This window comes from Anolis carolinensis, chromosome 2 (genome assembly GCF_035594765.1).
Source record: "Anolis carolinensis isolate JA03-04 chromosome 2, rAnoCar3.1.pri, whole genome shotgun sequence".
NCBI classification, from domain to species: Eukaryota; Metazoa; Chordata; class Lepidosauria; order Squamata; family Dactyloidae; genus Anolis; species Anolis carolinensis.
Window position 1 is genome coordinate 75,575,819 of NC_085842.1, and position 27,345 is coordinate 75,603,163.

The 27,345-nt window shown below is 37.2% G+C and overlaps 1 protein-coding gene across 5 annotated transcripts in view; it reads right to left on the bottom strand.

The window, feature by feature from the left end:
• slc6a1 (solute carrier family 6 member 1) overlaps positions 1-27,345 on the bottom strand; it is a 118,975-nt gene that overhangs the window by 74,018 nt on the left and 17,612 nt on the right. Inside the window, exon 1 of one of the 5 annotated variants that reach the window (XM_062969997.1) lies at positions 22,197-22,327. The exons of 3 other annotated variants lie outside the window; for them this stretch is intronic. The gene's annotated coding sequence lies outside the window, so the exon portion shown is untranslated. One more of the 5 variants, XM_062969998.1, reaches the window with a different exon arrangement.

Below are 27,345 nucleotides of genomic sequence, written 5' to 3' on the forward strand. Positions count from 1 at the left end.
TTTTAAAATCTTCCATCTGTATTATTTCTTTTTCCAAGGTGTCATGGTAGATTTTAAAGAACAAAGTAATTTTACTTTTCATTTTAATATTTGTATCCCCTCCATTCCAGTAAGCAAGCCTAACCCTGAATAGATGTCTAAACATCCATCTGAAATAATTAAGCAATGCCAGAAGAAAAAAAACTGTTCACTTCTTGATCTGGAAACAGAACATTGACAAATATGAAGACCCTGGAAATTTTTAAAGCATTTCTCCTATGTTAACTTGCACATAATTTGCCTATATCAAAAGCCACTCACATGATACAGCAACAAGCCATATGCAAACCATGCAACAACTTGTGGAAATAAAAACTGGAATAATAACACAATTCAAATGCATAGTTCCTCCTCCACAACCAGAGGAAGGTAAATCCCGTTATATTCAGAAGGAGAGAAATTATCTTTAAAATTATTCAACAGATGCAAAACTCTTTCCACCTTACATCATAATTTTAAAATTTCTTGAGGTTTGAACTATGGCAGATGTTTTACAATAATGGCAATTTTATAACTGTGGGATTGTTTCCAAAAATGATACTCCATTGCTGTTCAAGTGTCACAGATGGTACATCTCGAAGAGCCCCTATGGATCTTAATCCCAAGGAGAGGTAACCACAAGGTAAACCTTAAAGTGTGGACTTAAAGTTTCAAACAAGCATTTTCAGTGTTGTTTCGGGGAGAGCTGACAGCTGACGCTGGAACAAAGAGGGAATGCTCCAAGGATCTCATTACTTATTTCATCATGACTGATCTCCTATTTTAGATAGTTTTGAAGTCTTAAATGGAGGTCAGATAAGGGAAAAGCGAAAAAGGAAGAAGACCAGTAGCTTGCTATTCAGGATTTTATCTGAAGCTACTCTGTTACTTTGAAGTATCTGAAATGCACAGTGTCCATCAGCAGTGTCTTCTGGAATAACATGCCAATGTGTACTAGACTGGAGACATTTCAACAAAAAAAAAGAATCCTCAAATGTTTATTATCTGAAGATGCTTTAGAAAATCATGAGAAAATGGCTATCATATAACAAAATTTCCTAGAGCCTATTATACCACTTTATAATATAAAAGTTTTTATCCTATTGAAAATATTTCCGAATGTAAGCATCCTTGCTTGGCTAAAAAAAGAAGAGTAACCTATAGCTCTATGGCACTTTATTTTTATCTGTTAGGCAATTGTGTGATGGCAAAGGTCATCTTGCAACCTTTACATGGGCTGTATCCATGTATTTTGGATGAACTGGAAGTGATGTGATGTCACTTTCGGTTGCCATTTTTGGCACTTCTATATCTTTTTGGAAGGCCTTGGGGTTATTTAAATGGAAGTCATTTTTAGCAAACATTTCTTACAACTCAGGTTGGAGAAACAATACATGTTGGGGGCTGCCCATATGCATTGGGGGCCATGAGGGTGGTCTGCGGGCAGGGCTTTTCCTGATCCTTGCTCTAAAAACACAAGCCTATGCAGCAGAAGATAATCCAGGGATGTGGGCTATCTTAGAAGGATGTACATATCTCAACATCTCACAGAAAGTTTCTGTGACCTCTCCACTGAAGAAGGCATCTTTCCAGGGAGAAGTAAATGAGATTTTCATTGTTATTAAATTTGCAGGCATTCAAGAAAGGAAAATAGGAGCAATTGTTCAGGCTGCCTGCCTCTTACATACAAATACGTGTGGCTCATTATTTAGTACCAAAACATTGGAAATGTGTCTAACAAAAAGAGAGCCACAAGATCTTCCTTGAGATGGGCACAAAACTCAAGTTCTTCTCTGAAGACAATGCTGAGTTACCATAAGATCATGGGTTGCAGAACAACCAGGACAGAGGAGCTTGAGCAACTCCAAAGCAAGGCTTGAAGGCTGACCCTTTTGAAATGATCAGTGTGGTTGAGCTCCACAAATAACTAACAATCAGAAGTGTCCTACTTTACTGCCATGTCACTATAATAGGGTCTTAAATTTTGCCTATTTCTTGATATGTTTAAACAATTTCACACAATTCCATTTACTGCTTTCTCGTTGTCTTTATGGTAGTCAAATGTTAATTACTTCAGTTGGTGATGCAGGTTGAGTAACCTTATTCAAAATGCTGGGACCAGAATAATTTAGAATTGTTAATACCTGGTTTTTTTATATATATAAGTACATAATCAGATTATCTTGGAGATGGGCTGCTAGCCTAAACAGAAAATTCATTTATACTTCATATATACCTTACACACATAGTCTGAAGACAAACACAATCAGAAAAGCAAAGGTGTCACCATTTCAGTCACTCATTTGGACCCATATGGACAGTTGTATAAATTCCCAATTATTTTGTGATATATATAAACTGTATGTATATGTGTGTGTATGTGTGTTTGTGTGTGTGTGTGTGTACATACACATATATCAGTCATAGAAAAAATGTTCAAATACTATAGAAAGTGTAACACCTTTTCTTCCTTTCTTTGTCTAAAATATTTTGGTTTATTAAAATATATCATGCATTCAATGTTCAGTTCATGGAAGTTTAACATTTATTATATTCAGCCTGATAACATGATTCTGTTTAAGTGAAGATTTATTAAATGCTCCACTCTCTAGAAGGTACATTAGACTAGAGGATGACTATTGTTGAATATGAGAATAAAGTAAGCAACAAATTAGTATTTCAAAATACACAATTCATACATTTTAAAAAGCTGAACATTACATGGTGAGTTTGAGCAGAACTGAAATGGAAACTTGCATAATGTATTTTTCTCCCCTAACCTCTTTCTTCTACATGCCCTTATCTGGCATTTGAGAAATTCACATAGCAAATTGTTGAATGTATTTTTCAAAAAAGGGATTATTTTCCTCTCTCTCTGGGGGAGGATAGATGCTTCTGGTTGTTATGGTGCAGCACTTGTGAATGAACTAATCAGCATAATAAATTAGCCTGTGAAATAAATTTGTTTTATTCTCACTTTCAATACAGAAATGCCACGAAAATATAGTTTATATATAGGTAGCCATGTGTCCTCCTTTATAGAGAAGACTCCTCTATGTGAAAGCATCCTTTGTTGCTGGGGCCATCTGGTCCATGTCCAATTTAAAGATAAAGAACCATAGGAATGGAGAGCACATCCCCTAAAGTTGCCCGGCAACAATTAGCAACAAAACAGAAGTCCAAGCCAGCAGACACAAGGGTCACCTGGTCAAGTCTTTCCCACTATCATGAAATGGAGGGTATTTTAATTTCCACCATGGTAATTATTTCTAAATTTGCATCTATACATAGAAATTAGCACATGCCCATTAGCAGAAAATTGTGTCCTTTCTGGTGGTTAATTTCAATTTTTTTAAATGTACAAATAGCCAACATGTTGACACACTGCATCATTAGAGGTCTTCAGAATTTTTCCTGGCATAGGTTCCATGTAAATGATTCACCTGACGTTTCAGAGTTCCTACAACAATTCTGTAGAGAAAAAACTGGGCTTTGTGCATACAATATGAATTTCAGACACTTTTCTAAACAAGATGTTAACTATCAATTGTATTCCATATTTCTCATTTCTGTAATTCTTTACATACCACCTAAAATCCAGTAAACTGAATGAGTCTTACTTAGGAACAGACATGTATAGGGGTTACTTGTTTGTCAAATCAGTAGAATATATCACATTATTAATATCAATAGAAGAAGTATGGAAATGACTGCACAACTGTAGTCTAGACAAGAACTCATTTGTTAGCTTGACCATGAATAGACCTTCTTGGAAGTGCACTGGCTGAGGCAAGTATGATGGTTACAATTTGTACTGAACTCCAAGTAGAGTTGTGGATAAGATCTTTGTTTTAATTGGACAGAGATAATCAAGAGGTAGTGTGATGCCTCATGGGTCTTGTAGTCCCGCTCCTAGTGTCCCTGTGGCAGATGAGGATGAAAACATGGGGTTTTCTCCGGATCAACAACAGCCGGAATCCTTCCAGATGCCTGATGTTGATGTTCTTGCCCAAGAACCAATTAACACAGACCTTGAGCAGCTCTCACCTCCCTTCGCTAGGAGACAGTCCTTTGCTGCAGACAGGGGAGTGAAAGAGCGGGTTCGCAGGAGCTTAAGAATTGCAGCCAAACAAGACACTGATTAGCCATGTTTCCCCTGGGAAAATCCAGGGAGTCTCACATCTGGACAGTTGGGTTTCGTTTCTTGTTCTCTAGGGAAAGAGAACGCTGGACACCTGTTTGGCGGGAAAACAAGACCCAGTTAAAGGTGCCTGGCACGGTTGATTCCGTGCGGAGACAACAGAGCAGCTTCAGGAGTGAAATCGTGTTTGTGTGGACTTCGCAAAGTCCGCAAATCCAGTTTCCTTGCCTTGCTTATTCAAGTATTCAAGAATTGCCTTGCCTTGTTCATAGTCACGGACCTTGTTCCTAGAATCAAGTTTTGTTTCCAACCTTGTTGTGGATTTTACCTTGGACCTTGAAAGACCCTGGACAATTCCCCACACTATTGCTTGGCAATAGTGTGTGTTTCGGTTTATTGGATTTTATCTTTGGACTCTAATATCATTTATTGGACAAACTATTTCTGGACTATATTTGACCTCATTTGAAAGGTCTGCTTCTGGACTACATTTTCTACTTGTTTTTATTATTCTTATATATTTCCTTAATAAAGATATTAGATAGTTTATTGGCCTCCGTGTATGGTTCTTGGTGCTCTGCTGCCTTGAGTGTGACAGGTAGTGAATGTCACAGGTTATCTAATTAGCTGTGTGGGCCCAGGAAAGATTAAAAAGAGGCTGAGATAAAGCCTAAATGAAACCGCTTTAGGCAGTCTGCACCATCTGAAAACAACAATGTTTTAGCTTTACAGCAGCCTAGTATAAGTACAGTATTACAGTTTAGGAAACTTACATTTTGGACTATAACTTCCAGAATCGATTTGCAAGTTTCCATTAAAAATGTTTCCAAGCTCTGTGGAGAGCTGGGAGATAGAATCTTGATCACAGTTGTACAATGGGCTTGATTTCCACTGTCCACAAGCTAAGATATGCCCTTCGAGCCCTTCTCTCGCTCTCACCTCCCTCGCAGTCGCGGTTAGTGGGGACGAGAGACAGGGCCTTCTCCGTCGTGGCCCCCCGGCTTTGGAACTCTCTTCCTAGAGAGATCAGGCAGGCCTCTACCCTCCTCTCCTTTCGTAGGAGCTTAAAAACCTGGCTCTTCCAAAAGGCCTTTGATATCTAATTTGATGTTGGACTGATCCATCTGCCCATTTTATAATAGCCCCCATTTCGAGATGTTGCCAATGCTATTTTGCACTTTATTGTCCATTTCTACCGGCACATTCTGTTCTGGATTTTATGAATTAGTCTCCTGTTTTAATATTGTATGTTTTTTGTATGCTTCTTGCCGATTTTAACGATTGTTTTATTGCTATTGATGTTTTACTGGTATAATTGTTTTATAGTCATGTTACTGATATTGATTGTTTTATTGGGCTAGGCCCCATGTAAGCCGCCCCAAGTCCCTTCGGGGAGATGGGGCGGGGTATAAAAATAAAGTTGTTGTTGTTGTTGTTGTTGTTGTTGTTGTTATTATTATTATTATTATTATTATTATTATTATTATATAAAGTGAACTGAGAAGAGAACTGGGCCTTCTGAATGTGTTTTGTAGCAAATTTGAAATGTTAAGTCAGAAATCAAACAAAAAGTGTTAATGGTTAGGTAAGGTAAAGGTAAAGGTTTTCCCCTGACACTAAGTCTAGGCGTTGTCTGTAAATGTCTCCAAGGTCATGTGACAGTTATGTCTGCATGGAGTGCCATTACCTTCCTGTCAGAGCGGTACCTATTTATCTACTCACATTTGTATGTTTTTGAACTGTTAGGTTGGCAGAAGCTGGAGCTTACAGAGGGAGCCTGCTCCGCTCCCTGGATTCAAACCACCGACCTTTTGGTCAGCAAATTCGGCAGCTCAGTGGTTTAACTCACTGCGCCACCGGGGGCTCTTTGTGTTAATGGTTGGGTGTGTATATTTAAGAAGAGGATGCCACATGAAATAGCAAAGTGCCAAGCACTTTAGCACTTGTGACTTCATCACAAAGGCCGCCAGAATCGCCACGCATCATGGCAATTCTGGCAGTGCACATTGTGGAGTGTGGGAAACCTGTCACGACATGTCCCACATTACCCAACTCACCCAGTTCATCATCCCACAGTGGGAAGCGTTGACTACCGGCTTCCTCCATTGTTCCTGGTGGTGGCATGCTCCCCTTCACTTTAAGCACGGAGCCCTGTCGGAAGTAGTTGTGTGTCGAGTAATGGGAGCTGGCGGGCTCCATGCTTAAAGGGAAGGCAAAGTGGAGCATGTCGCCAAATTTACACTCGTCTGATGAGGTCGTTGGAGTGCATCACCTACATCTTCAAAATCAGACTGGACATGTATTAACAGTCAGCACAATTCTTTTAAAACTGCTGTGTTGGTTGCCTAATAAAGCCCTCTGAAATTCATGGAATCCACTGCCAACTTGAAGGTGCTTGCACATAATATGATTTCTATATTATGTTCCACTTCAAGAAAGCCAAGTGTAGAACATGTGACAGTTGTACAGGTTCAAGTCTGACACATAGATAACCATTTGAAGCACTTATAAGGAAGATATATGTGAGAAGTAAATCAGGATTCTAGGTAATCCTGCGTGTTTTCAAGGATTTATGTAATTTTAATGTATAAATTAGGTTGTTGAAATGAATAATCTCAAAAGGCCTGTAAAAACACTACTTTCTTTTCCTGATAAAATACAAACTGTATTCTTATGCAAGTTTGGAGGTGGGAGGACAATACACTAGTTTACTAGTAGGAAATGGGAAGACAGCCTCCACCCCTGCAAATATTTTTTCATTGGGTGGGGTTTACTACATCAATTTCAGCCTTGCATAGTTTGCCAATCCAGGGTCATGCTGGGGGCATGGGAAGATTGGACCTAATGGGTTCCAGGACCACCTCCTGGCATCTTCCTAGAACAATTCTTTGGGCCCTTTTCATTTTGAGGAACAAAGTTAGCAGTAATTCTGCTGGGGCACTCTGCTTTACCAATGTATGAAAGATTTTAAAATGGCTGAATAAATTGCATGAAACAAGGCATACAGTTTTAGTTGCTAAGCTGAAATTATTCCTCAAGAAAACTCAGGTTATACATTCACTAGAAGAATACACTGTTTGTGTATCCATTCTCAATTAACATTTATGCTCTTTAACTCATCAGTATTACTGTCTAATTAAAAAAGGAATTTCAATCTCGACCTGATCTTTCTATATATAAGAACATATCAGCATTTGTTATTTTTGTTTAATTCTGTCTCTTTATCCGTCTACCAAATCCTGAGAATGTATTAGATAACCCCCCCCCCCCCCCCGAAAAAAAAGACAGGAAAAAAAAACAGAACAGTATTTGTAAACGTTTTCCACACTCTAAAATGTCTGCCTACTGACATTGCCTTAATATCATTTTGGTATAATGTGTTAATATATAGGTGTCATAATGTGTTGGGTCTTTTTTTCTGTAGTGAAAATGCATTTGATTACTTATCTGGTTGCAATGCACCTACTGCTAAAGAAAGATATGTTTGCTTATTCTTAGTGACATGTAAGCAGGGGCTGGCAATTTAAAGAAAATAACCTCTTATTAGTCAAACAGGAGCTGTCTCAAATTAAAGCTTTTTGTATACATTTTAAATGCAACCAATAACAGTTTATCTGAAAAGGCAACCCATAACTCTGGATTAAATACAGGCTTGAAAGCTAGAGAGAAATAAAGTTAATGTGCCACTTTGAAAACTAAGTATATGATTTGAGACATATTTCTATTTGCCAATACAGATATCTTTTAACACTATAAAACTATAACACTATGATCTATTTTAACTTTCATGGCTACTCTGATATTATCCTGATATTTGCAGTTTAGGGACAGGCATTTAGAATTCTAGTGCCTCCCCAAACTACAACAACTATAATGATGATGATGATGATGATGATGATGATGATGATGATGATCATCATCATCATCATCATCATCATCTCCCCAAAGGGACTCGGGGCAGCTTACAAGTGGGACCAAGTCAATAACAACAGAGTAAAACAAGTAAAACCACATTAAAAACATAATAAACAAATAAAAATCTAATTAAACAACTAAAAGCAGTGGAATAAAAAAGCATCATTAAAACGAATCAGAGCAAACCTCAATAACCAGAACGAGGCATATGGTGGGCAAATCAGAAATTAGAGGGGACTGGGTATGGGCATTGTGCAAGAAGCAGATATAGGGCCAGGGTTGGGGGTAAAGTGCTGAGTTCAATCTGATGGTTGATTTAGGCTGGGCATTCATGGGCAGGGGCCTAACCATTATCAAATGCACATTGGAACATCCATGTTTTGAGGTCTCTGTGGAAAGTAGACAGAGTGGGTGATAGCCTAATCTCCCTGGGGAGGGAGTTCTAGAGCTGGGGCCACTACTGAGAAGGACCTCTCTCTCATCCCCACCAACCATGCTTGTGACAGTGGTGAGAGTGAGAGAAGGACCTCCCTAGCAGATCTTGGGGTCCATGCCAGTTCATAGGGGAAAATGCAGTCACGAAGATAGGCAGAACTTGAACTGTTTAGGGCTTTGTAGGTGATAACCTGCACTTTGAATTGTGAACAGAAACTTATCAGCAACCAGTGGAGCTGTTTTAAACCCTAGAATTTCATAGGTTACAGCTATGGCAAGTAAAATGTAATCATTATGGTATATCCTTTAGTTTGGCAGAGAGGAGAACCCTGCCCAGACTCCTTCATGTTCAATGTAAAAGGGCCCCATTTGTTGGATGAGGTTTAACTGAACTCCATGGTCTGGGTGGGGGGCAGACAGAACTGTAATGTTTTGTAGTATATAAAGGTATCTAAGCCAAATCTAATAGACATGTTTATTCCATTTGTAGAATAATGTTTGCGGAGAGACAGGACTCATTCTCTACCTTGAAAATCTGAATACCTGAACAAAGCGCTCATCTTTCCAACTCGAGATCCCACTCAAGTTGGAAAGGAGCCCACAAGGTCATCCCCCTCCTCCTGCCACAAAAGATTACACACACACACACACACCTCAAACCTCTGTCCCTAGGGAAACAGAAAGGGAGGATGGGAGGAAGAAAGAAAGAGAAAAAGGGAGAAGGAGAGGGAAAGCACATGCACTGTATACATAATATTGAGATAAAGCTCTATCATCTTAGCAACTGAAGATTAGGCTAAAAACTTCAGTCAGGCTATTTTAATGCCAAATACCTGGGCTGTGGGTGAGGACAAAATGTCGGAAGTATTCTTATTTATAGACTTGTGAATGTCTTCGTAATTGGGAAATCTCTCATACTACATTTTAGGACTACACATTTATACATTGATTTTTTTATTCAGTTATGTCATAGCAGCTTGGATATCTTAAAAGAATTCTGGTGTTTATAGCTGAATTAAGACAATTCACCATAATTAAGATAATTAAAAATACAGGTGCAATCTTATTCATTTTATTTATAGCCTCCCTTTCCCCTAATGTAGCACCCAAGGCAGCTTACAACATGGGTTAAAACAAAATACTGCTATGGTAATTTATAATAAAATATTTTAAATTAAATAAATCCTACTAAAATTCTAATTCAAAGCAGTTTAAAATATTTAAAATGCAGAAATGAAGATAAAAATAATCTGCATTAACAGTCTCTTCAATAAAATTTCAATAAAAATATATTTTTAAAAAAGTCTCTTCTGCAACTCCTAGTTAACAGCCAAAGACCTATACAGTTGGGGCCTTGATATCCCCTAGAGTTTGATTCTAGGAACCTTTATACCAAAATCTGTGGATGATCATGTTACATAATATATAATGGCATAGTAAAACAGCATCCCTTATATGAAATGGTTTGCTTTTTGGGGCTTTGAACTCTTGTGGGATGGAGTTCCACAATCTGGGGACAACCAGAGCAAGGACTTTCTCGTCCTCACCAATGTGACACTGGTTATTGCATGAAAACAAACAATTTTGACTGTTTCTATGTTTAAACCAATGCTATCCTTAATAAAAAGCCAGTTACAATGCAACAATAGTAAAAATTTCAAAATACAAAAATTATAAACTTGATTTGATAGAGTAGTCCCAGTATCATCTAACCTTCTCCCTGCCTAACACAACCCTGAGCTTCCTTGAAAATATTCAGGGGCTGAGATTTCAAGGTTTTCTCTGGTTTTACATTTAGCAGAATAAGTTTCCTGCTAAAGAAGTTTACCTTTTTTGGGAAAGAAAAGTACATCTAAAATTACTCCACCTCAGGCTACTAAGCTACAGTGAATGCTTTTATAAGTGGAAAAAATCACTAAATCCATGACCAGCTAAGACAGAATTTCCTATCAAACAGAAAAAGAAAAGAAGGCAAGAAAGAAAATGAAAAAACTTGACTCATAACAATGTTATGTGATCAGAGTGAAGAATATCTCCTTAGTTGTAGTCCCAGATTGGTTTCTTTTAGTAGACAAAGAACAGCCATTAGTATTGATAACTGGTCTACAAATAAGGTAGTTAAGTGTGCTTGTGGGCAAGCAAAGATGTGCAGCACCAAGGACAGTTCCAAGTGATCTCTAAAGATGATTGAAACTGAACTGGGGCCTCTTATACTGCCTCCAGGCTTCATCAAGTAGGAAAGGGGCAGCTCCTTGATCTGAAGTCTAGCCTATTGTGGTGTTGGAGTACTTTTGCATGGGGCCATAGAGCTTTGGAGGAGGGTGGTCAGGCCCTGTGCTGTGGTCAGGCCAAGGAAGTGGCACAGGCATGTGGAATAATGATCAGGAGTGTCAGTTCTAGAGTATCAGGCATTATCAGTTGACTTCTAGGTATCAGATGCAGACAAGTGAGGGAGAAAAAAAATTCGGTTACTTTTTTGCTAAATTGCTACAAGTTTTGAAAGTCAACGTTCTTTTTAAAGTTGACTTTCAAACTTGTAGCATTTTAGCAAAAAAAGAGTAACTGAATGTTTTTTTCTCCCTCACTTGTCTGCATCTGATATCTAGAAGTCAACCCATCATGCCTGATACTCTAGTGAGGGGTTGGAAAGATAAAACAAAAAGGACTCTGACGAATTGGTGTAAGTATATAGTTAATATGTTAAATGTGGAAATAACAAATTGCAAATGGATCAATATAGATAAAATTGAAAAGGTTACAATAATTAAGAGGATGTGGGAACCAGTTAGGAATTATTATGAGACTGTGCTAAGATGTGGAGTGGAAAAATTATGACTGAAATTGATATTTCAAATGTAACTTCTGTAGTTTGCTGTATAAATTGCATGTACAAGGAGGGGTGAGGAGGAGTGTTATAAAACAATAAAATAACAACAAAATTTTTTTAAAAACATTCTTTTTAAAGTTTCAAAGTTTCTGAAAGTATTTTTTAATTGGAAACCAAATATTTTAAGATTTTGTATTATACTTTGCAGGTTTCAACTATACTATGCATTGCTGCTATATCCAGCTAACAGATACGCAACCTTCCTTCATTTCATCTTCCATACTTCACCAGCCTGGCTGAGATCCTTTCTAGGGTAAAGTGTTTGGGTCACAATGCTGGAGTTACTTAGTGGAGCAGATCCTATTATAATGATTCACCGTGGCCTGTATCATCTGATCACTGTATTGATGGAACTATATTCATCAAAAGAACCCAAAGGGCAATATTTTCTTCTTCCTGCAACCTCCACTACCGCACTATATATCTCTAAAACTTCCTTCAGAGGGATGGCACACCCTTCAAAGGAAGATTTCAGGCAACTGAGAAGATGAGAGTAAAAAGAGAAAGGAAGGGGAAGACCTGTCATGCTAGCTAACATGAAGTAAGATTTGGAACTAAATGAAGCTGTTAGATGATAGAAAGACAGAGACAAAATAGAAAACACCGCTGTACTTAGCTGTAGCCAACACTAGCCCCCTTTGTAGTCTCTTGATAGCATTAACGTTAACACTATTGAAAGTATTGTTCAGGTGGAATGCTCCTACATAATGCAAGGAATTATACACTTCATTGCCATTTAATCAGCAAGCCTAATTAAGTCTCAGCACAAAATGTTTCCTGGGAAAGCAACTACATGTGGCTAATTGCAGCCGGATGGAATAGCAATTATAGATCTCTAGGCAAACAAGAAAAGTTTATAAAAATAAAGAATGCTTTCAAAGTTTTCTTCCCCAAACTTCAGGAATTACTCAAAATTGTCTTTACTTTACTGTGATTTCCATGTGGCTTTCCTATTTTAGTGATGAATTAAATGCATGTCATGCATTGAAGAAATTATCAAAAGGTTTGTTGTTTTTGTGTGCCTTCAAACCATGTGTCAACCTATGTACACCCTAAGGTCACTATATCACAGTTTTTTTCTGAGACTAAGAATATGTGACTTTTCCAAGGTTACCCAATGGGTTTTCATGGTTGAGGAGGGACTCAACTGCTGGGATCCAGTCATAGCACAATGTAGGTGTTCTTGATTACACTGTGATTATTTTCATTCTAATAAACCATGACACACAGAACATCACAATTATAAGTAGAATAGAATAAACTTCTTTACAGCTCTCTAGAAGTAGAATTTTACTTAATATTGAACCATTGCAATACTATTTAGATAGCATATTTTCAATTTAGCTTTATAATGAAACTGACCTAAAATATCTCCAACATGAATAAGATGAAAGCCATTTAAAGATCATGGACCATGATGATCTTCCAAAATTTTGAAATGAAAAACCATAGGCTATTAGAGAGTGACTGAAGACATTAGAGAGGAGTGTGTCCTGATCCTGATAGATATCCTGTAAGATATTCAACTCATGCCATAAAATTGGTCTGGAAGTCATCCATTTCACAGTAACAATGTGTAACAAATTATTTTCCATTTTTCAAATTATATTGCATCATAACCAGAGAGCATTCAGATAGGTAAGATTATGAATGTACTAAATATTGGAATGAATATAAAGAAGGGAAGCATGCCAAAGATATATTTCAGATGAAAAATATATTTTAGTAAGATCTATATAATCAAATTAACTTATTTCAATCTGACAGTGAAATGACTAATTTGAACGGAAGTTTAAAGAGATGTGGTTTCCCACCCCTCTCAATAGACTAAGGGAGGGTCCTTGCCACTGATCAGCTAATCTAAATTCCTTGAACATTATTAAAGCTTATTGGCATCTACTGCCAGGTAAGCATATATGTACTCTTAACTTAGCCTTACCAATGCCAGCATGTTTGGGTAGCATTTCCAGTTATCAGTCTATAGGAACAATATGGCTTAAAGGCAACATAGTTCATTTGGAAAAGCAGAGCACAAACACAGCAGAGAACTAAATTAGTAAATTAATAAGGTTAAAGTCTGATCCTGTCAGCTCCATGCTGCCCAGTAAGCAAACATGCTTGGGTGCAAATTAGCACCACAACATGTGGCATAATAAATCATACAAAACAATGTGATTGTGAGATCACAATAGCGTGAGCGAGTGCCACTTTACTAGCAGCACCCAGAACATAGATGTGAGATATTACATGGCATAGCAATAAGAGATTATTATATAATATGTGATATTGAAAATAAGCCATTTAGCCCAGCACAAAGCTATAGTACCTGATAACTGAATCATGAGGTGCCACAGCAGTTTCAATGACTGAACTAATAGTTGACTACATGTTTTATTCAGCAGGAAGAAGTGCGAAGGGGAGTCATTTCTGTGGTCACTCTGAGATGGATTCCTACTCCCAGAAAGCCACACTTCACCTTAAGTTGGTATCTTTTTGTCACTGTGTGAAACATCAACCATTTATTGAGCATCTTTTGTTTACTAGAGTCTATGTTTTTCCCTCTCACTACTGTGTTAAAAGACTTTATCTGCTCCTCTGCAATTTAACCAACTTGTTTTTACATATAGTTTGAATTTTTCTGCTCCTATTTTAATCCTTATTTTCACTGAAGTTATTATTTTAACTATCTTAATTATTTTAAGTATATTATGCTAATTTGCACCCAAGGATTAATTTTGTGATAAGATATCACTGGAATGAGCTAAATCTCCACGTTCCATTCATGGTTAAACAAGTGAATAGAATGAGGGATATTTTGAGAGGGATATTTAGCAGCATCTTAACTGTCGGTTAGGTGTTTACTTTAGCAAGTAGCATTAAATTAGAGTTATTGAGAAACATCACACTCCACAGGGACAGCTATAACAGAAGAACAATGAAGATTGAAGTGCTCTTAAGACTGACAGATTTATTATGTCATAAGCTTTCATGGACAGGAACCCATTTGATCAGGCACATGAAGGTGAGCACAAATATAACACAGTTGTTCATGGACACTGAAGCCACAATAAATCTGTCTAACTTTCATATGCCACAAAGGATAAATAAATATCTCATTTTTTCTAGCAGACTTTTTGTTGGAAGAGAGAGAGAGTATGCTGCTTCATATGAGTGGGAAATCTGAGTGTGGTGTTTGGAAGGGAGGGGGAAAGAGTGTAGGGGGAGAGAACATTAGTGTGTATATAATTGCCCTTGCCTAAATTTAAAAAGAGCAAATATCATGACAGCATCTGGGGCCCTCCAAGCTACAGAGATCTGGATCTTTGCCCACTAGTCTGGCCCTGCTGCAATAATGAAACAGATGACTGTCATGGTCCTTCTAAAGCCACAGCATTAGATGTCTAAAATGCCTTCCAAAAAGAAAAATACATTATTTTTGTTTAAGGCAAACTTCAGCAGGAGCCTGGAGGCTATAATAGGCAGAACGAAGGATCTGTGTAAGGCAGCAGTTTTGATAGTTGGTGGTTTGATGATCTTGCATGTTCTTGACAGGATCACACTCTGCCTGAAGGAGCAGGTTTCTAGCTTGATGAGGGCACTCCTGGATCCATTCCAGCCCTATTGCTATGTTCCAAGGCAAATGGCCTGGAATGCCTTTTACCAGCTTCACCTAGTTCACTATAAAACTGGGAAATTGTCCAAAAATTACAGATATAGCAAGTTAGACATAGACACACACATATACATACACACACACACACACACACACACACACACACACACACACACTGGTATGCTGGTTTCCTGTGATTTTTCTGGTTCATGTCAAAATGCTGGTTGTTGCCTCAAAAGTCTTGGAAAACCTATTTGAAAATAGGCCCTTTTGCAAAACCAGCAAACATATTTTCTGAATATTAACTTGAAAGGGGCACAGACAAGAAAGCCTTCTCTGCCTGTGGGACTGCCAACTTCAAAGGCTCTTGCTTATTTCTATTGAGAAGATTTGTAAGCTGTACTTTCCTATATAGCTTTTTAATGTATTTTACATCAATAAATCTTGGCCAGATTTATGTTACTGGCTTTGCTCTTAAAACAGCTAAAATGTTACTTTAAGAGACATCCAGTAAAGGTATCAATCATAAATGTTGGTGCAGGAATTTTTATCACTATAAAATGTTAGTTTAAAACCCACAATATGTAAACATTTAAGTGGCAATTGTTAAGACTTCCCTGGCAAGATTTCAGAAAGTACAGGTTCTAGCTAATAGCTCTATATGCAATTAATTGGTTTTATTGCTAAGATGGCACAGGATTGCAGCCTCAGGCGATAATCCTGTAGGTGACATATCATGGTACAGCAGACAGTTGAGACATTGTAGAAGGAGGTATCCAATGTATCCTTGTGCAGTGCCACCCCTTAAGAAATTGTAGATTTATTGTGTTAGGATATGCTACCATAACCAATTAGTGGTCATTAGAAAAGAGATTAACCATTGTCCTCCTTCACCTTCAGTACATCCTAGAATAGTTTCTTCAAAGTAGCAGCCTGTGGGTCACTGCTGGTCAGTGAACCATCAGCTGATTGTTTGCAATAAGGCTCCAAGAAAGAAAGAAACAGTTGTAGCGAATGGCTGCAAAGATAGTACAGTAGAGTCTCACTTATCCAACATAAACGGGCCGGCAGAATGTTGGATAAGCGAATATGTTGGATAATAAGGAGGCATTAAGGAAAAGCCTATTAAACATCAAATTAGGTTATGATTTTACAAATGAAGCACCAAAACATCATGTTGGACAACAAATTTGGCAGAAAAAGTAGTTCAATGTGCAGTAATGCTTTGTAGTAATTACTGTATTTATGAATTTAGCACCAAAATATCACGATATATTGAAAACATTGTCTACAAAAATGCGTTGGATAATCCGGAACGTTGGATAAGTGAGTGTTGGATAAGTGAGACTCTACTGTACCAGTAGTTGGTACAAGGTAAACATTTCCCGTACACCCTGGAAAGTTATCCTTAAAAAACTGCTACAGCATATCAAGAGTACTTGCTAGAGATTCAGAAAGGTGTCAGTCATCCCTTTCTTATGATGCACAACTATTGCCAGACATTACCAAGGTTTCCCTGACCTCAACGGATTAATAATTGGCTGCTGGGGTGCAATCTGGCAATATCAGGTGTTTGGGACTGGGCAGAGGTTTTTCTTTCACCAGAGTACTGCTGGATCTCGGAATGTTTAAGCTGAATGAAATTTAATTAGATTGGAAAATGAAACAGTTCCATTGTCATAACTCATAAGGTAAGTAGACTATATTAGTATGATGAAACAGTTATTGGTTCTGTCTTGGTTCCTCATTACTCTATGACCCCTGAACCTATGGTTTCACCTACCCGCACCCAACAAAATATGTCCTCTAGAAATTTGCTAGGTTCTCCAGGGGATTCTATGGTTTGCTTCTCCCAAAATTGTGCTGAAGGACCTAGCAAATTTCTAGAGATGATACTTCAAATCATCCAAAGTCTCTATAAGGAATTGTTAATTTCAGTAGGGTTTCCTATTATACTTTATTTTGTGTTGCAATGTAAGTTCGGTAACGTATTCTGTACTGTATATAATTCTTACTCTGGAATCTACTTTGGAACTACAAACTAACCACAGAACTATACCATCTGATCATTAGAGGGCAATCACATGAATGTATGTTTTATATATTTTAGAATAAATTGAGTCTTATCTAGGCATCAAAAGAAATTTTGTTGCACTTTGCAATTTTCACTAAAGCAGCATGTTCATACCCTTGAAGATTTGCTGTGAGAAAAGGTTCATTTTAGCCAAGTACTCAAATTGTTGTGAGGCTTGAATGGTGTTTCTGAGAAATAATTTGTGCGTATGACAAATGGCAAAAATATATGTAAATGAGAAGTGCTTAAGCCAGTGGGTAAAATTGTGTAGTATATACAATAAAGTACATGTTTATAATAAAAATATATATGCACTTTTTTGAAAATGCTTGAAAGTGTAGAAATTTCAGTGTGAGAAGAAACAAACCATTAAACAAATAAAGGAGGGGAAGAAAAGGAAGGTGGACTTTGGAGAAAGCAAATGAATCTGAGTTTTCTCCCATCTTTATTCTTGTCCACTGATTGTCCACATCATGGTTTCCTTTTCTTCAATTCTGCCAGTTTCTTTCCATATCAAATGATGGGTTTCTAGTTTTCCAGGACATTCAATATTATTTAGTTTCTTCCTTGAATATGATGCTAATGAATAAAATTCCAATTCTTGCTGCTTTGACATGGTGCAATGATATGTCCATAAGTACATTTTGAGTGCTGGAATGTAGCTCAGAGAAACAAACTTTGTATTTCAGAATTGCAATTCAAGAACATATATGATGCTTTTTCATAGAGAGAGAATTTCATACCACTTATCTATTCCTTTCAGGTTTAAATGCCTAGGGAACAATTTTTTTCACAGTAAACCTACTTTTATCACTTGTATTAGCCTCTAGCCTCTACACCAGTTATACATATAAATGTTTTGGGTTCAGAAAAAATAGAACCTCTCAACTTAGTAATGAAAAGAAGCTAAATAATAAGCAATAATAGAATTAACTATTGTGTCTCTAAAATTGTGGCATTTTTTAATGTTTTATTAATCAGGTAAACTATCAGTTTTATTTGAAACTACAAGATTAAAAACAACAGAGGTTTCTTACATACAAAGAAAATAACAAACAGCTTGAATCAGTGGCAGGAAATATTCTATTCTGTGCCTCACTCAAAGATGAGAGAGACAATGAAAGATTGCTCTCTAGTGGAAGTCCTCCCTTCAGTATCAGCTATCCAAGGTGCTGAACTTTAGCCCACAAACAAGCTCTGTTTCAGGATCACAATTCTTTCCCGGGTATCTCAAACCAAGTTTTTGAAGACTGAAAGTGGCATAAAAAGACAAAACCTTTCTTCTTTCATCTGTCACAACCTTAATTGTAAGTTAAGACAAAGGAACAAGGGAAGTTGCTTAGGGCAAAATTGGCTATTTTTTTTAAAAAAAAACCATGTGAACAGCAAAGCATCCTTCAAGTTGATTTTGACTTGCAGCAATTATATTAGAGAGTTTTATTGGCAAGATTTATTCTAAGGCAATTTGTCATCACTTTCCCCTGGAAGAATGTGATTTCCCAGGGTCACCATGGGGTTGAATGGAGATTCAAACTTTGGTCCCCCAGAGTCCTAGTTCAACACCCAAACCATTACACTAAAGTTCTGTCCCAATAGTCTCTGAGTTAATCCTTCAAGTCACAACATATGAATTGTTCTACACAACTGGTGCTAATGAAGATGGTAGAAGCTGGCTTTCTGAACTGCTCTATGATGTGTTATAAAAAACAGTGAAAACCATTTTGATTGGAGGCCACAAGAATCATTGTTGTTGTTTATTCATTCAGTCGCTTCTGATTCTTCGTGACCTCATGGACCAGCCCACACCAGAGCTCCCTGGTGGTCATCGCCACCCCCAGCTCCTTCAAGGTCAAGCCAGTCACTTCAAGGATACCATCCATCTTGCCCTTAGTCTGCCCCTCTTCCTTTTTCCTTCCATTTTCCCCAGCATCATTATCTTTTCCAAGTTTTCATACCTTTATAATATTTCAAAACTTAGAATTATTATTATTATTATTATTATTATTATTATTATTATTATTATTATTTTATTTCTACCCCTCCTTCCTTCCCATAGGAACTCAAGACGGCTTACAATAACATGACATAGCCCAATGAATTTAAAAACATGGCAAATTCAACCCCCAATTAAGAAAACAATAAAATATTTGTATCATGAATACAAGTTAAAGTACAGTTAAGATACAAAAAGAATAATTGTACAATTAAAATTAAATTTAAAACTAAAATGTCCTCCCCAACTCCTACTCACCACCTCCTTGGTGGTGTACTCCTTGTCCTCCCTCAAATGCCTGATGGCAAACAAATGTCTTAACTTTCTTGCAAAAGACCAGCAGGAACGAGGCCCTCCTGGTTTCTCTTGAAAAGGAGTTCCAGAGTCTGGGAGCAGCTACCATAAACAGCTTGTTCCTACCAAGCATGCTTGAGCAGGTGGTGGGGCAGAGAAAAAGCCCTTCCCAGAGGATCACAGATTTTTAACAGGTTCATAGATCCCAAAGCAAATTGGCATACAATTTCAGTAGAAATAAAGCTTTCTGGCATTATGCATGAAAGATACTTATAGTCACTGCTGCTAAATGCAAGCTGCATATTGGAATCATATACTATGAGGTGTCTGGAGAGGGCCAGAAGTAATGGAGCATAGTCCACCATACACAACCCTTGAGGCTCACATTCTAAATTTAAAGTCAGAACATAATTTTCCTATCTGGTACACTCTTCGATGAAACACTTCTTTGTAGGTTCAAATATAAGGGTTACACTAAATGGTATGTTAAATGCACTTTTGTTATCATACCTGAGAGGAAAAGTGTGTGACTGTGATCTGGGTCCAGGAAATGTTTCTCCACAGAAATATTACTTTTCTGCAGAAAATGTTGTTTTCTCAAAGAAAATATAATTTTCTGCACAAACAACCATGAGATAATTCTGTGCAGAATAAATTTAAAAGTGTAGGATTTGAAAACTGGTTTTTGAAACCTTTCTCACAGTATAAAGACTAAAATTACTTATTGCTTCCTTCAAAGGTTAGTGACATATTATATCCCTGGTAATGTGGTGATGTACCTCATGTTGTTGGAGACCGAAAGGTCCCAGGTTCAAACCCTGGGAGCTGCGGGAGCAGCCGCTGTTAGCTCCAGCTCCTGCCAACCTAGCAGTTCGAAAACATGCCAATGTGAGTAAATCAATAGGTACCGCTCCGGTGGGAAGGTAACGGCACTCCATGCAGTCATGCTGGTCACATGACCTTGGAGGTGTCTACGGACAATGCCGGCTCTTCGGCTTAGAAATGGAGATGAGCACCAACCCCCAGAGTCAGACATGACTGGACTTAACTTCAGGGGAAACCTTTACCTTTTTTTACCTCATGTTATAGATGGGGAGTTGTGGTCACTCATGAAGAATAAGACTAAAATGTATGAAAGTATTTTGTGCTGTTTGGATGAAGGTGACTGGTTCTGTAGTTAATTGTACAGTAGCTTATCCACCACTCGCTTATCCAACGTTCTGGATTATCCAACACATTTTTGTAGTCAATGTTTTCAATACATTGTGATATTTTGGTGCTAAATTCATAAATACAGTAATTACTACATAGCATTACTGCGTATTGAACTACTTTTTCTGTCTAATTTATTGTTAAAATTGATGTTTTGGTGCTTAATTTGTAAAATCATAACCTAATTTGATGTGTAACAGGCTTTTCCTTAATCCCTCCTTATTATCCAACATATTCGCTTATCCAACTTTCTGCCAGTCCGTTTATGTTGGATAAGTGAGACTCTACTGTACCTAGTTGTTACATTGCTTCAAATCTTACTCTGTTCCTTTTTTAAAGGATTATGTCCCCTCCCAGTACACTGCATCCCTTACTTGTCTTCATTCTGAAGAACTATTTTTATGAATATTGTAAACTAGCAGTGCAATTCTATATGAGTTCATTTAGAAACAACCTTCAGATTTAATATGACATACTCCACATAAGGGGAATTACTATTTACTGTTCTTAAATGAAATTTATAACCTGCTTGGAATACACATTTATGTAGAAAGCACACATAAATAAGACTGCACTAAACTGAGCTTTCAGGAGATGGATAGAATAAATGGGAATGTGGTAAATAACAGTTGTATACATTCCCCTCATTTGACAGTTTACTCTCATTAGGTTTAGGTTCCTATTTTGGAGGAATTATTATGAACACAAGGGAAACAGTGTGTTCTATTAGGAAGCTTTTTGGGTTAAGTTTACACTCTGTCATTGATGAAATATTATTAATTGACCCCCAAGGAAAGGCTGTTCTGTGGTTAACTATAGACAAGAGCCACAATGATTGATAAACATATTTGTCACATTTTTTAAAAAACCTTGAAACATCTTACAATTAAAGTTTACAAAAGCTATTGATAAAATAGCTTCTCTCAGAAAAACATCCAGGGACAATTAATTGACCAGTATTTAAAAATTAGTCAATCATATCCTATCAAAACAGAAGAAATCATGTGCTCTAAAATAATGGAAGAATCTATTCTAGAATTTATTCTAGGATTAAAGAATTATATGATTTCTCACAAAAGAAAAAATGAAAATATTATATAGCATGGATTATCAATTCCTTCCATTCAACTCAATGAAAAATATCTCCATAAAGATTGTATGTTTGCTTGTTTTTTAACAACACATAGAAAAAAAACTGCCTTCCTCCAACCTACTGATAATAAATAGGCAAGATGAAACTCTCACACACTAGGTATACATAAATGCTATCGGGATAGGAAGCCAAAATAAAGTTACAATATATGAATTGTTGATTGGCATCTAAATAAACCAGATGGTTTTCCAGCTGACAACCAAAGGTCTTAAGGAAGTAGAAAATAAGATTTAAAAATCTTAAATTATTTGTATATAAGAAATGGCATTTGAAATTACTGAAAGCTTTTGACTAAACAAAAATAATCATGCAAGTAATTATTAAAATAACAATGTCTTCAGTAACCAGCATCTCTAAATCTTTCCTCTTGTAAGAGCTTATCTTCACAAACAAGAAAACATAAATCAATGCTAGATTGAGAGAATACAACCTCCATTCCAGATATTGATATATGGACTCACAGATTCCAAAATGCCAGAAGTATATTCAAGTCCTCAAAAATAGTAAGCGGTTGTCTCCTCTAGAGAACTGGCAAGGGCAAGTGTTTCTTTTATCCTTCTCGTCATGGTTTGCAATGCATTGTAAAGCATGCTGTGAACTGGACAGTGTCCGACTTCCTACTTCCTGCTCGACTAGTGGCTGCCCTGGGAAACCATGAACCCCAGAACAGAATGGGGATAAACAGGCGCATTGTATGACTGTGACACTCCCTTGGTGAAGTTTTATTCTTAGGGCCATTCTCCATGTTACTCTTTCCAACACTTCCTTTTAATATGCAAGTCAAAAAGTGGTATAAAAGATGTGTGGAAATAAGACGTGAAAGGTATATCAAGGAATGCCTATTTATTTCCGTTGAACAACATTCAGAGGAGCATAAAACATGTCTAGGATGTTAAGCGGGCAAATCACATAATCCATTTGTTACTTTTTATATTTCTTTGGACATTTTCAGAGAAGTATATTTTAAAAAGTAATGTAGAAAGTCATTATTGTATAGCCACCATACCAAAAGATTGACTTAACAGTAATCAATCTTACATCTAAACATTATTATAAACATCTTTTGACAAATTCAGCACCAATATGAAAATTCAATAAGTGAGGTCAGGCTAGCTCAGTGGTACCTTGTTCCCTTTGAAATCAATGAGACAGGCTTGTCATCACAATGTTCTATTCTTTCAATAGAAACAAAGACCAGCTAACACCATCTAGCTCAAATACTGTACAGTATATTTATTTGCATTCACTATTAGTGAACTTTGTGTTTCAGGTGGGAATGACAAAAAAGTCATATTCTCACCTTCAGTCAAAACCGAAATGGCTTCTAAAGTTATGATGCCAGGGTAAGAGTAAATGGTGTTGTCTGTCTACATTTAGTAGTATGGAAAATGTAGCATCTAGTAAATATTGCAGCCCCCCACTCCAAAGAAGCACAGTTTCTGCAGCTACATGATTTTAGATTCTGGGCATAATACATAGTTTTACACAATCATCTGATACAAACAGCAACTATGTAACATACTTGACATCACATATTTAAAAAGAAATACCCGGAAAATGTACTGTTTCACATTTTAAAATCATATAAATAATAAAGTGGGTTTGTTGATATCTGCTGAGGTTTGGTTTCAGCTTTGACCCCCTTGTGCATACCCAAAATCTGTGGATGTTCAAGTCCCATTACATAAAATGGCATAGTAAAATGGTTTTAAGTATGTTTTTTAAATGTCAAGTCATAGATGGTTCAATCCATGGATACAAAGTTAGTGGATACAGAGAACTAGCTGTATTGCTATGAGGACCGCAAACTGTTGCCCTGATACACTTCTCTTCAAATAAAGAGAAATTAATCATAAAAAGAAGTGGATGTATATTTTGTAAAATTATGTTTTTTTATTTGATATTCCAATTGATAGAAGTAGTGATGGCAATCAACTTAGAGTAGGATAACAGGCATATAGAGTTCCAAAGCCAACATAACCGCGTAGCTATCTAATATTGGAGAGCACAACTAGGAATGCACTGTTCTATTCCTCTCCTATTTGCACAGTTGCCATGGGCAGCCAATTGGTCACTTTATGAGTAGAATAATCAACTGGATGTGCATTTGGGTTGTTCCAACATGGCCTTTTTATTCCATTATAGTCTTATCATGCAAATAATTTGAATCGCTAAATTTAGACAAATCCACTCATCAAGGTAATTATAGCATTTGCTTTTCACTGCTCAGGCTTTTAAAATGAAGCTTTAAATTCTGCACTTGTTTACTAGGAATATAAATGTTCATTCCTCTTGTTCCAACAGCAATCAAGGTGAATAAGCCATGTATTTGTTCCCATAGAATTAAAAAACAGTCAAGTCCTCCCTTTTTTATTTTCCTGCTTCTTTTTTCTTCTTCTTCTTTTTCTTCTTTGCCAACATTCTTTCTGTGTATGTTTTGCAACCCATTGCAAACTTGATGCAGATGACATAGGCAGCCATGCAAAATATCTGAAATAAGTGCAAATTAGAAGCCATTCAAGCACCTTTTGTTAGACTTTGCACAGACTTTTGCTTAGCTCTGCACATATTTTAGATTCTCTCTCTTTTTAAACACCTCTTGCTTTCTTATTCTCATCTCTGAAACTTTCATCTCTGAAATTTATTGCAGCATTAAGAAAATGGAATTAGTATTTTGTCGAGAATTATTGACATCACTTATGTTTTGTTATTTTTCTTGATACTTTGGTCAAGTTTTAAAATGGGACTTAAAAGAAGTAGATATCAATCTACAGGAGAATGCTTGTTCGGTTATTTATCTATAAACCCAGCAGAAAGCATGATCCTACACTGGCATAAAGCTCTGCTAAGTGCATCTTTGATTCTTCCCCCTGCTCCCATATAGCTAATCAGTAAACTGCTAGAGTGCCACCTCACGTCCATTCAGTGTCTGGGGAAGGACAAGAAGCCACTGGGCAGTGTTCTGCCATAGCTCTGCAGCCAGAAGCAAAAAGAGAACAACATCCTCCGGATCTCCTGAAGGTCTGGGAGGAGGGTGATTTATTTGTTTCCTGCTGCAGAAGAGCAGCTGGATTTTGCCTTGGTGCCCCTGCCTTCCCTTGAACACTAAATGGCCATGAAAGTACGCTACAGAAATAAATAGGTCAGCAGTGCAAATAGGAATGTCATTGACAAAGCAGGTATTTGATCCCTCCTTCCCCAACAATTTGCAAATGACACATCTCAGTTGTTACACTAGTTTCTTTCCATATATGTTACCAACAGTATTCAGGACAAAGAGTTCTGGAATGCACCAAAGTAACTCTTAAGCCAATGTCAGAGAATCCTGGGAAAACAGGAGTGTTTTTCAACAGGTTCCTGAATTTTGGCATTGCTGAGCACGGATTTGAGTCCATTTATTATTTCATGTAGAAACTGTTCTGAAAGCAGAACGATATGGGTACCAGGATGTGGTGAGGAGACTGCACTAGCCCCAGCCCCTCTAGCACTGCCACCATCAATTCCTGTTTGTTATTTAAATGAGAAGCATGAAAAAGAAGGCATCGTCTGCTCACAGAGGCTCTCCATGCAGTCCATAACTCTGATTTTCCAGCATTGTGAATTACATGGAGTGCTTCTGCATATAGGATGCCTCTCTTCTTCAAGCAATTTAATGCTATATGTAGAAGCAGGAGTGGGACTAAAATACTCTTCTGTCCTTGCATGTTTATTATCCCCACTTTTTGTAACATCTGAATAGGGTTTCTGGCACATTCATTCTGGCACAGTAACAGAAATTATGCATGCCTGACACTTGTTTGGGTTTTTTTGGCTCAATACCTTCACTCCTCGGTCCATGGCAAATGTGCCAAATACTGAGGAAAATTTCAAAACACCTTATTGTTCAGTGAAGTGGCTGATGCGGTGGTGAAAAGGGACTAATTCCTCTGCAAACAAAAGCAGATGCAAACTTTTCGATTGCTCTCCAATTTTGCAAACATTAAAAAAGCCATAATAATAACCCTAGGCATCTTGTTTTCTTATCAAAGGAATCCATTAACTTAGCTAGCTCTATTATTTACCTGATGATCAGAAATTTAGGATGGAGTGTGAAACACAACATGGCAGAAAACTCTTGGAATCAAAATGCAGTACAGATCTCGCTACTAGAGCACTTACATTATCTTGTATGGCACGTGCACAGTTACCAAGGCAACCAGTATCCTTCAACCAACTCTATTATTATGGCTATTACAGGCTTTTAGGCTCTCTGGTGTCCTAGCTATCACTATGAGCTGGTTTATACTAATAACCCTTCAGTGTGGATGCAAGTAGAAAAGCATAAAATACATGGGAGAAATACTGTTTTGCAGATAGACATTCAGCATTATAAGCCAGTGGCAGCTTGGGAAATTAATTTCTATCAGCTATAGGGAAGCAAATCATATATAACTATATTTATTAAGCCAAATAAATGTAGTGACAGTTTACGGCAGACCTTGAGTCCCTGTGATGAATAAGTGAATCTAATGGTCAAATGGGGCTTCAGTACTTGCTAATTTCATGAAAGACAAAACCTCTGCACATCTATTGCAGGGGGAAAATTAATTAGCTATTGATGAAACTATCAGATGTGGTTCTCCTAGAAGCAAATGATGAATATGACATTTTATAAAAATGAAGCCAGGAAATGACAGATACTGTACTACCTTTTCATGTTACCTCCCAAAGTTTGAGAGAGGAGGTTGGCATTATCATATTTAAAATAGTTAAAATTTGACTTCTGAAATCCATCTTTTAATGTCTGAGGAAAATCTTTTCCATCAATAACTGTCCATTTCGTCTTCTGTTACATTCAAGCATTTACATATCAAGGCACTACAGCAACCTCCTTATGCTCCATATGGTTTAACAGTAACTTTCTTTTATCTAACAACCAGGAAATTGCAGGCAGAAAATACAATGCATGTTGCATTTTATTTGTTATAAAAGAACTCCTCAATGAATTATCCATCAATCCTTAAGGTAAGAGAGGTGCTCTAGCACTTGAAATGCACTTTTTGTTTTGGGAGGTAAGAATACTTTAGTTCTATGTTTAATGAACCCCACACTTATACACTCCATAGAAACCCATCAATCCATTTAAGCTGAATTTCAAAAAATACAGCCTTACACAGCATTAGCTATTATCTAGAGCACTACCTTTTGCAAGACATGCAGATCAAACATGGACAAGGACACTCTGCTTACCCATGAAATTTCTTGCTTCAGTTTGCATTAAGAAAATGTTGAATTAGTGTTGAATCTGAGTCCTAGAACTGAAGAATGAACAGGTAACACATCTTCTGATGCTCTCTGAATTCTTTGCTTAGAGCTCATGTGTTTTCTAAATATCTCTGTAGCACTTCTCTGCCATGCACAGCTCTGGTTCAGCTTCCAATCAAGCAATTTGGTTTACGATTTAGTCCTAAGTGCCTTTTTCACCTTTTATAGAAACAGGATTCTGGGTTAACTGTTAATAGATTTGCTTCACAGAGGACATAGCCTTCAGTCCATAGTCCAAATTGAATGAAACAAAGTGGATGTGTTGTTGCACTCCCATAGAATAGGCAGCATCTACACAGGGCCCAT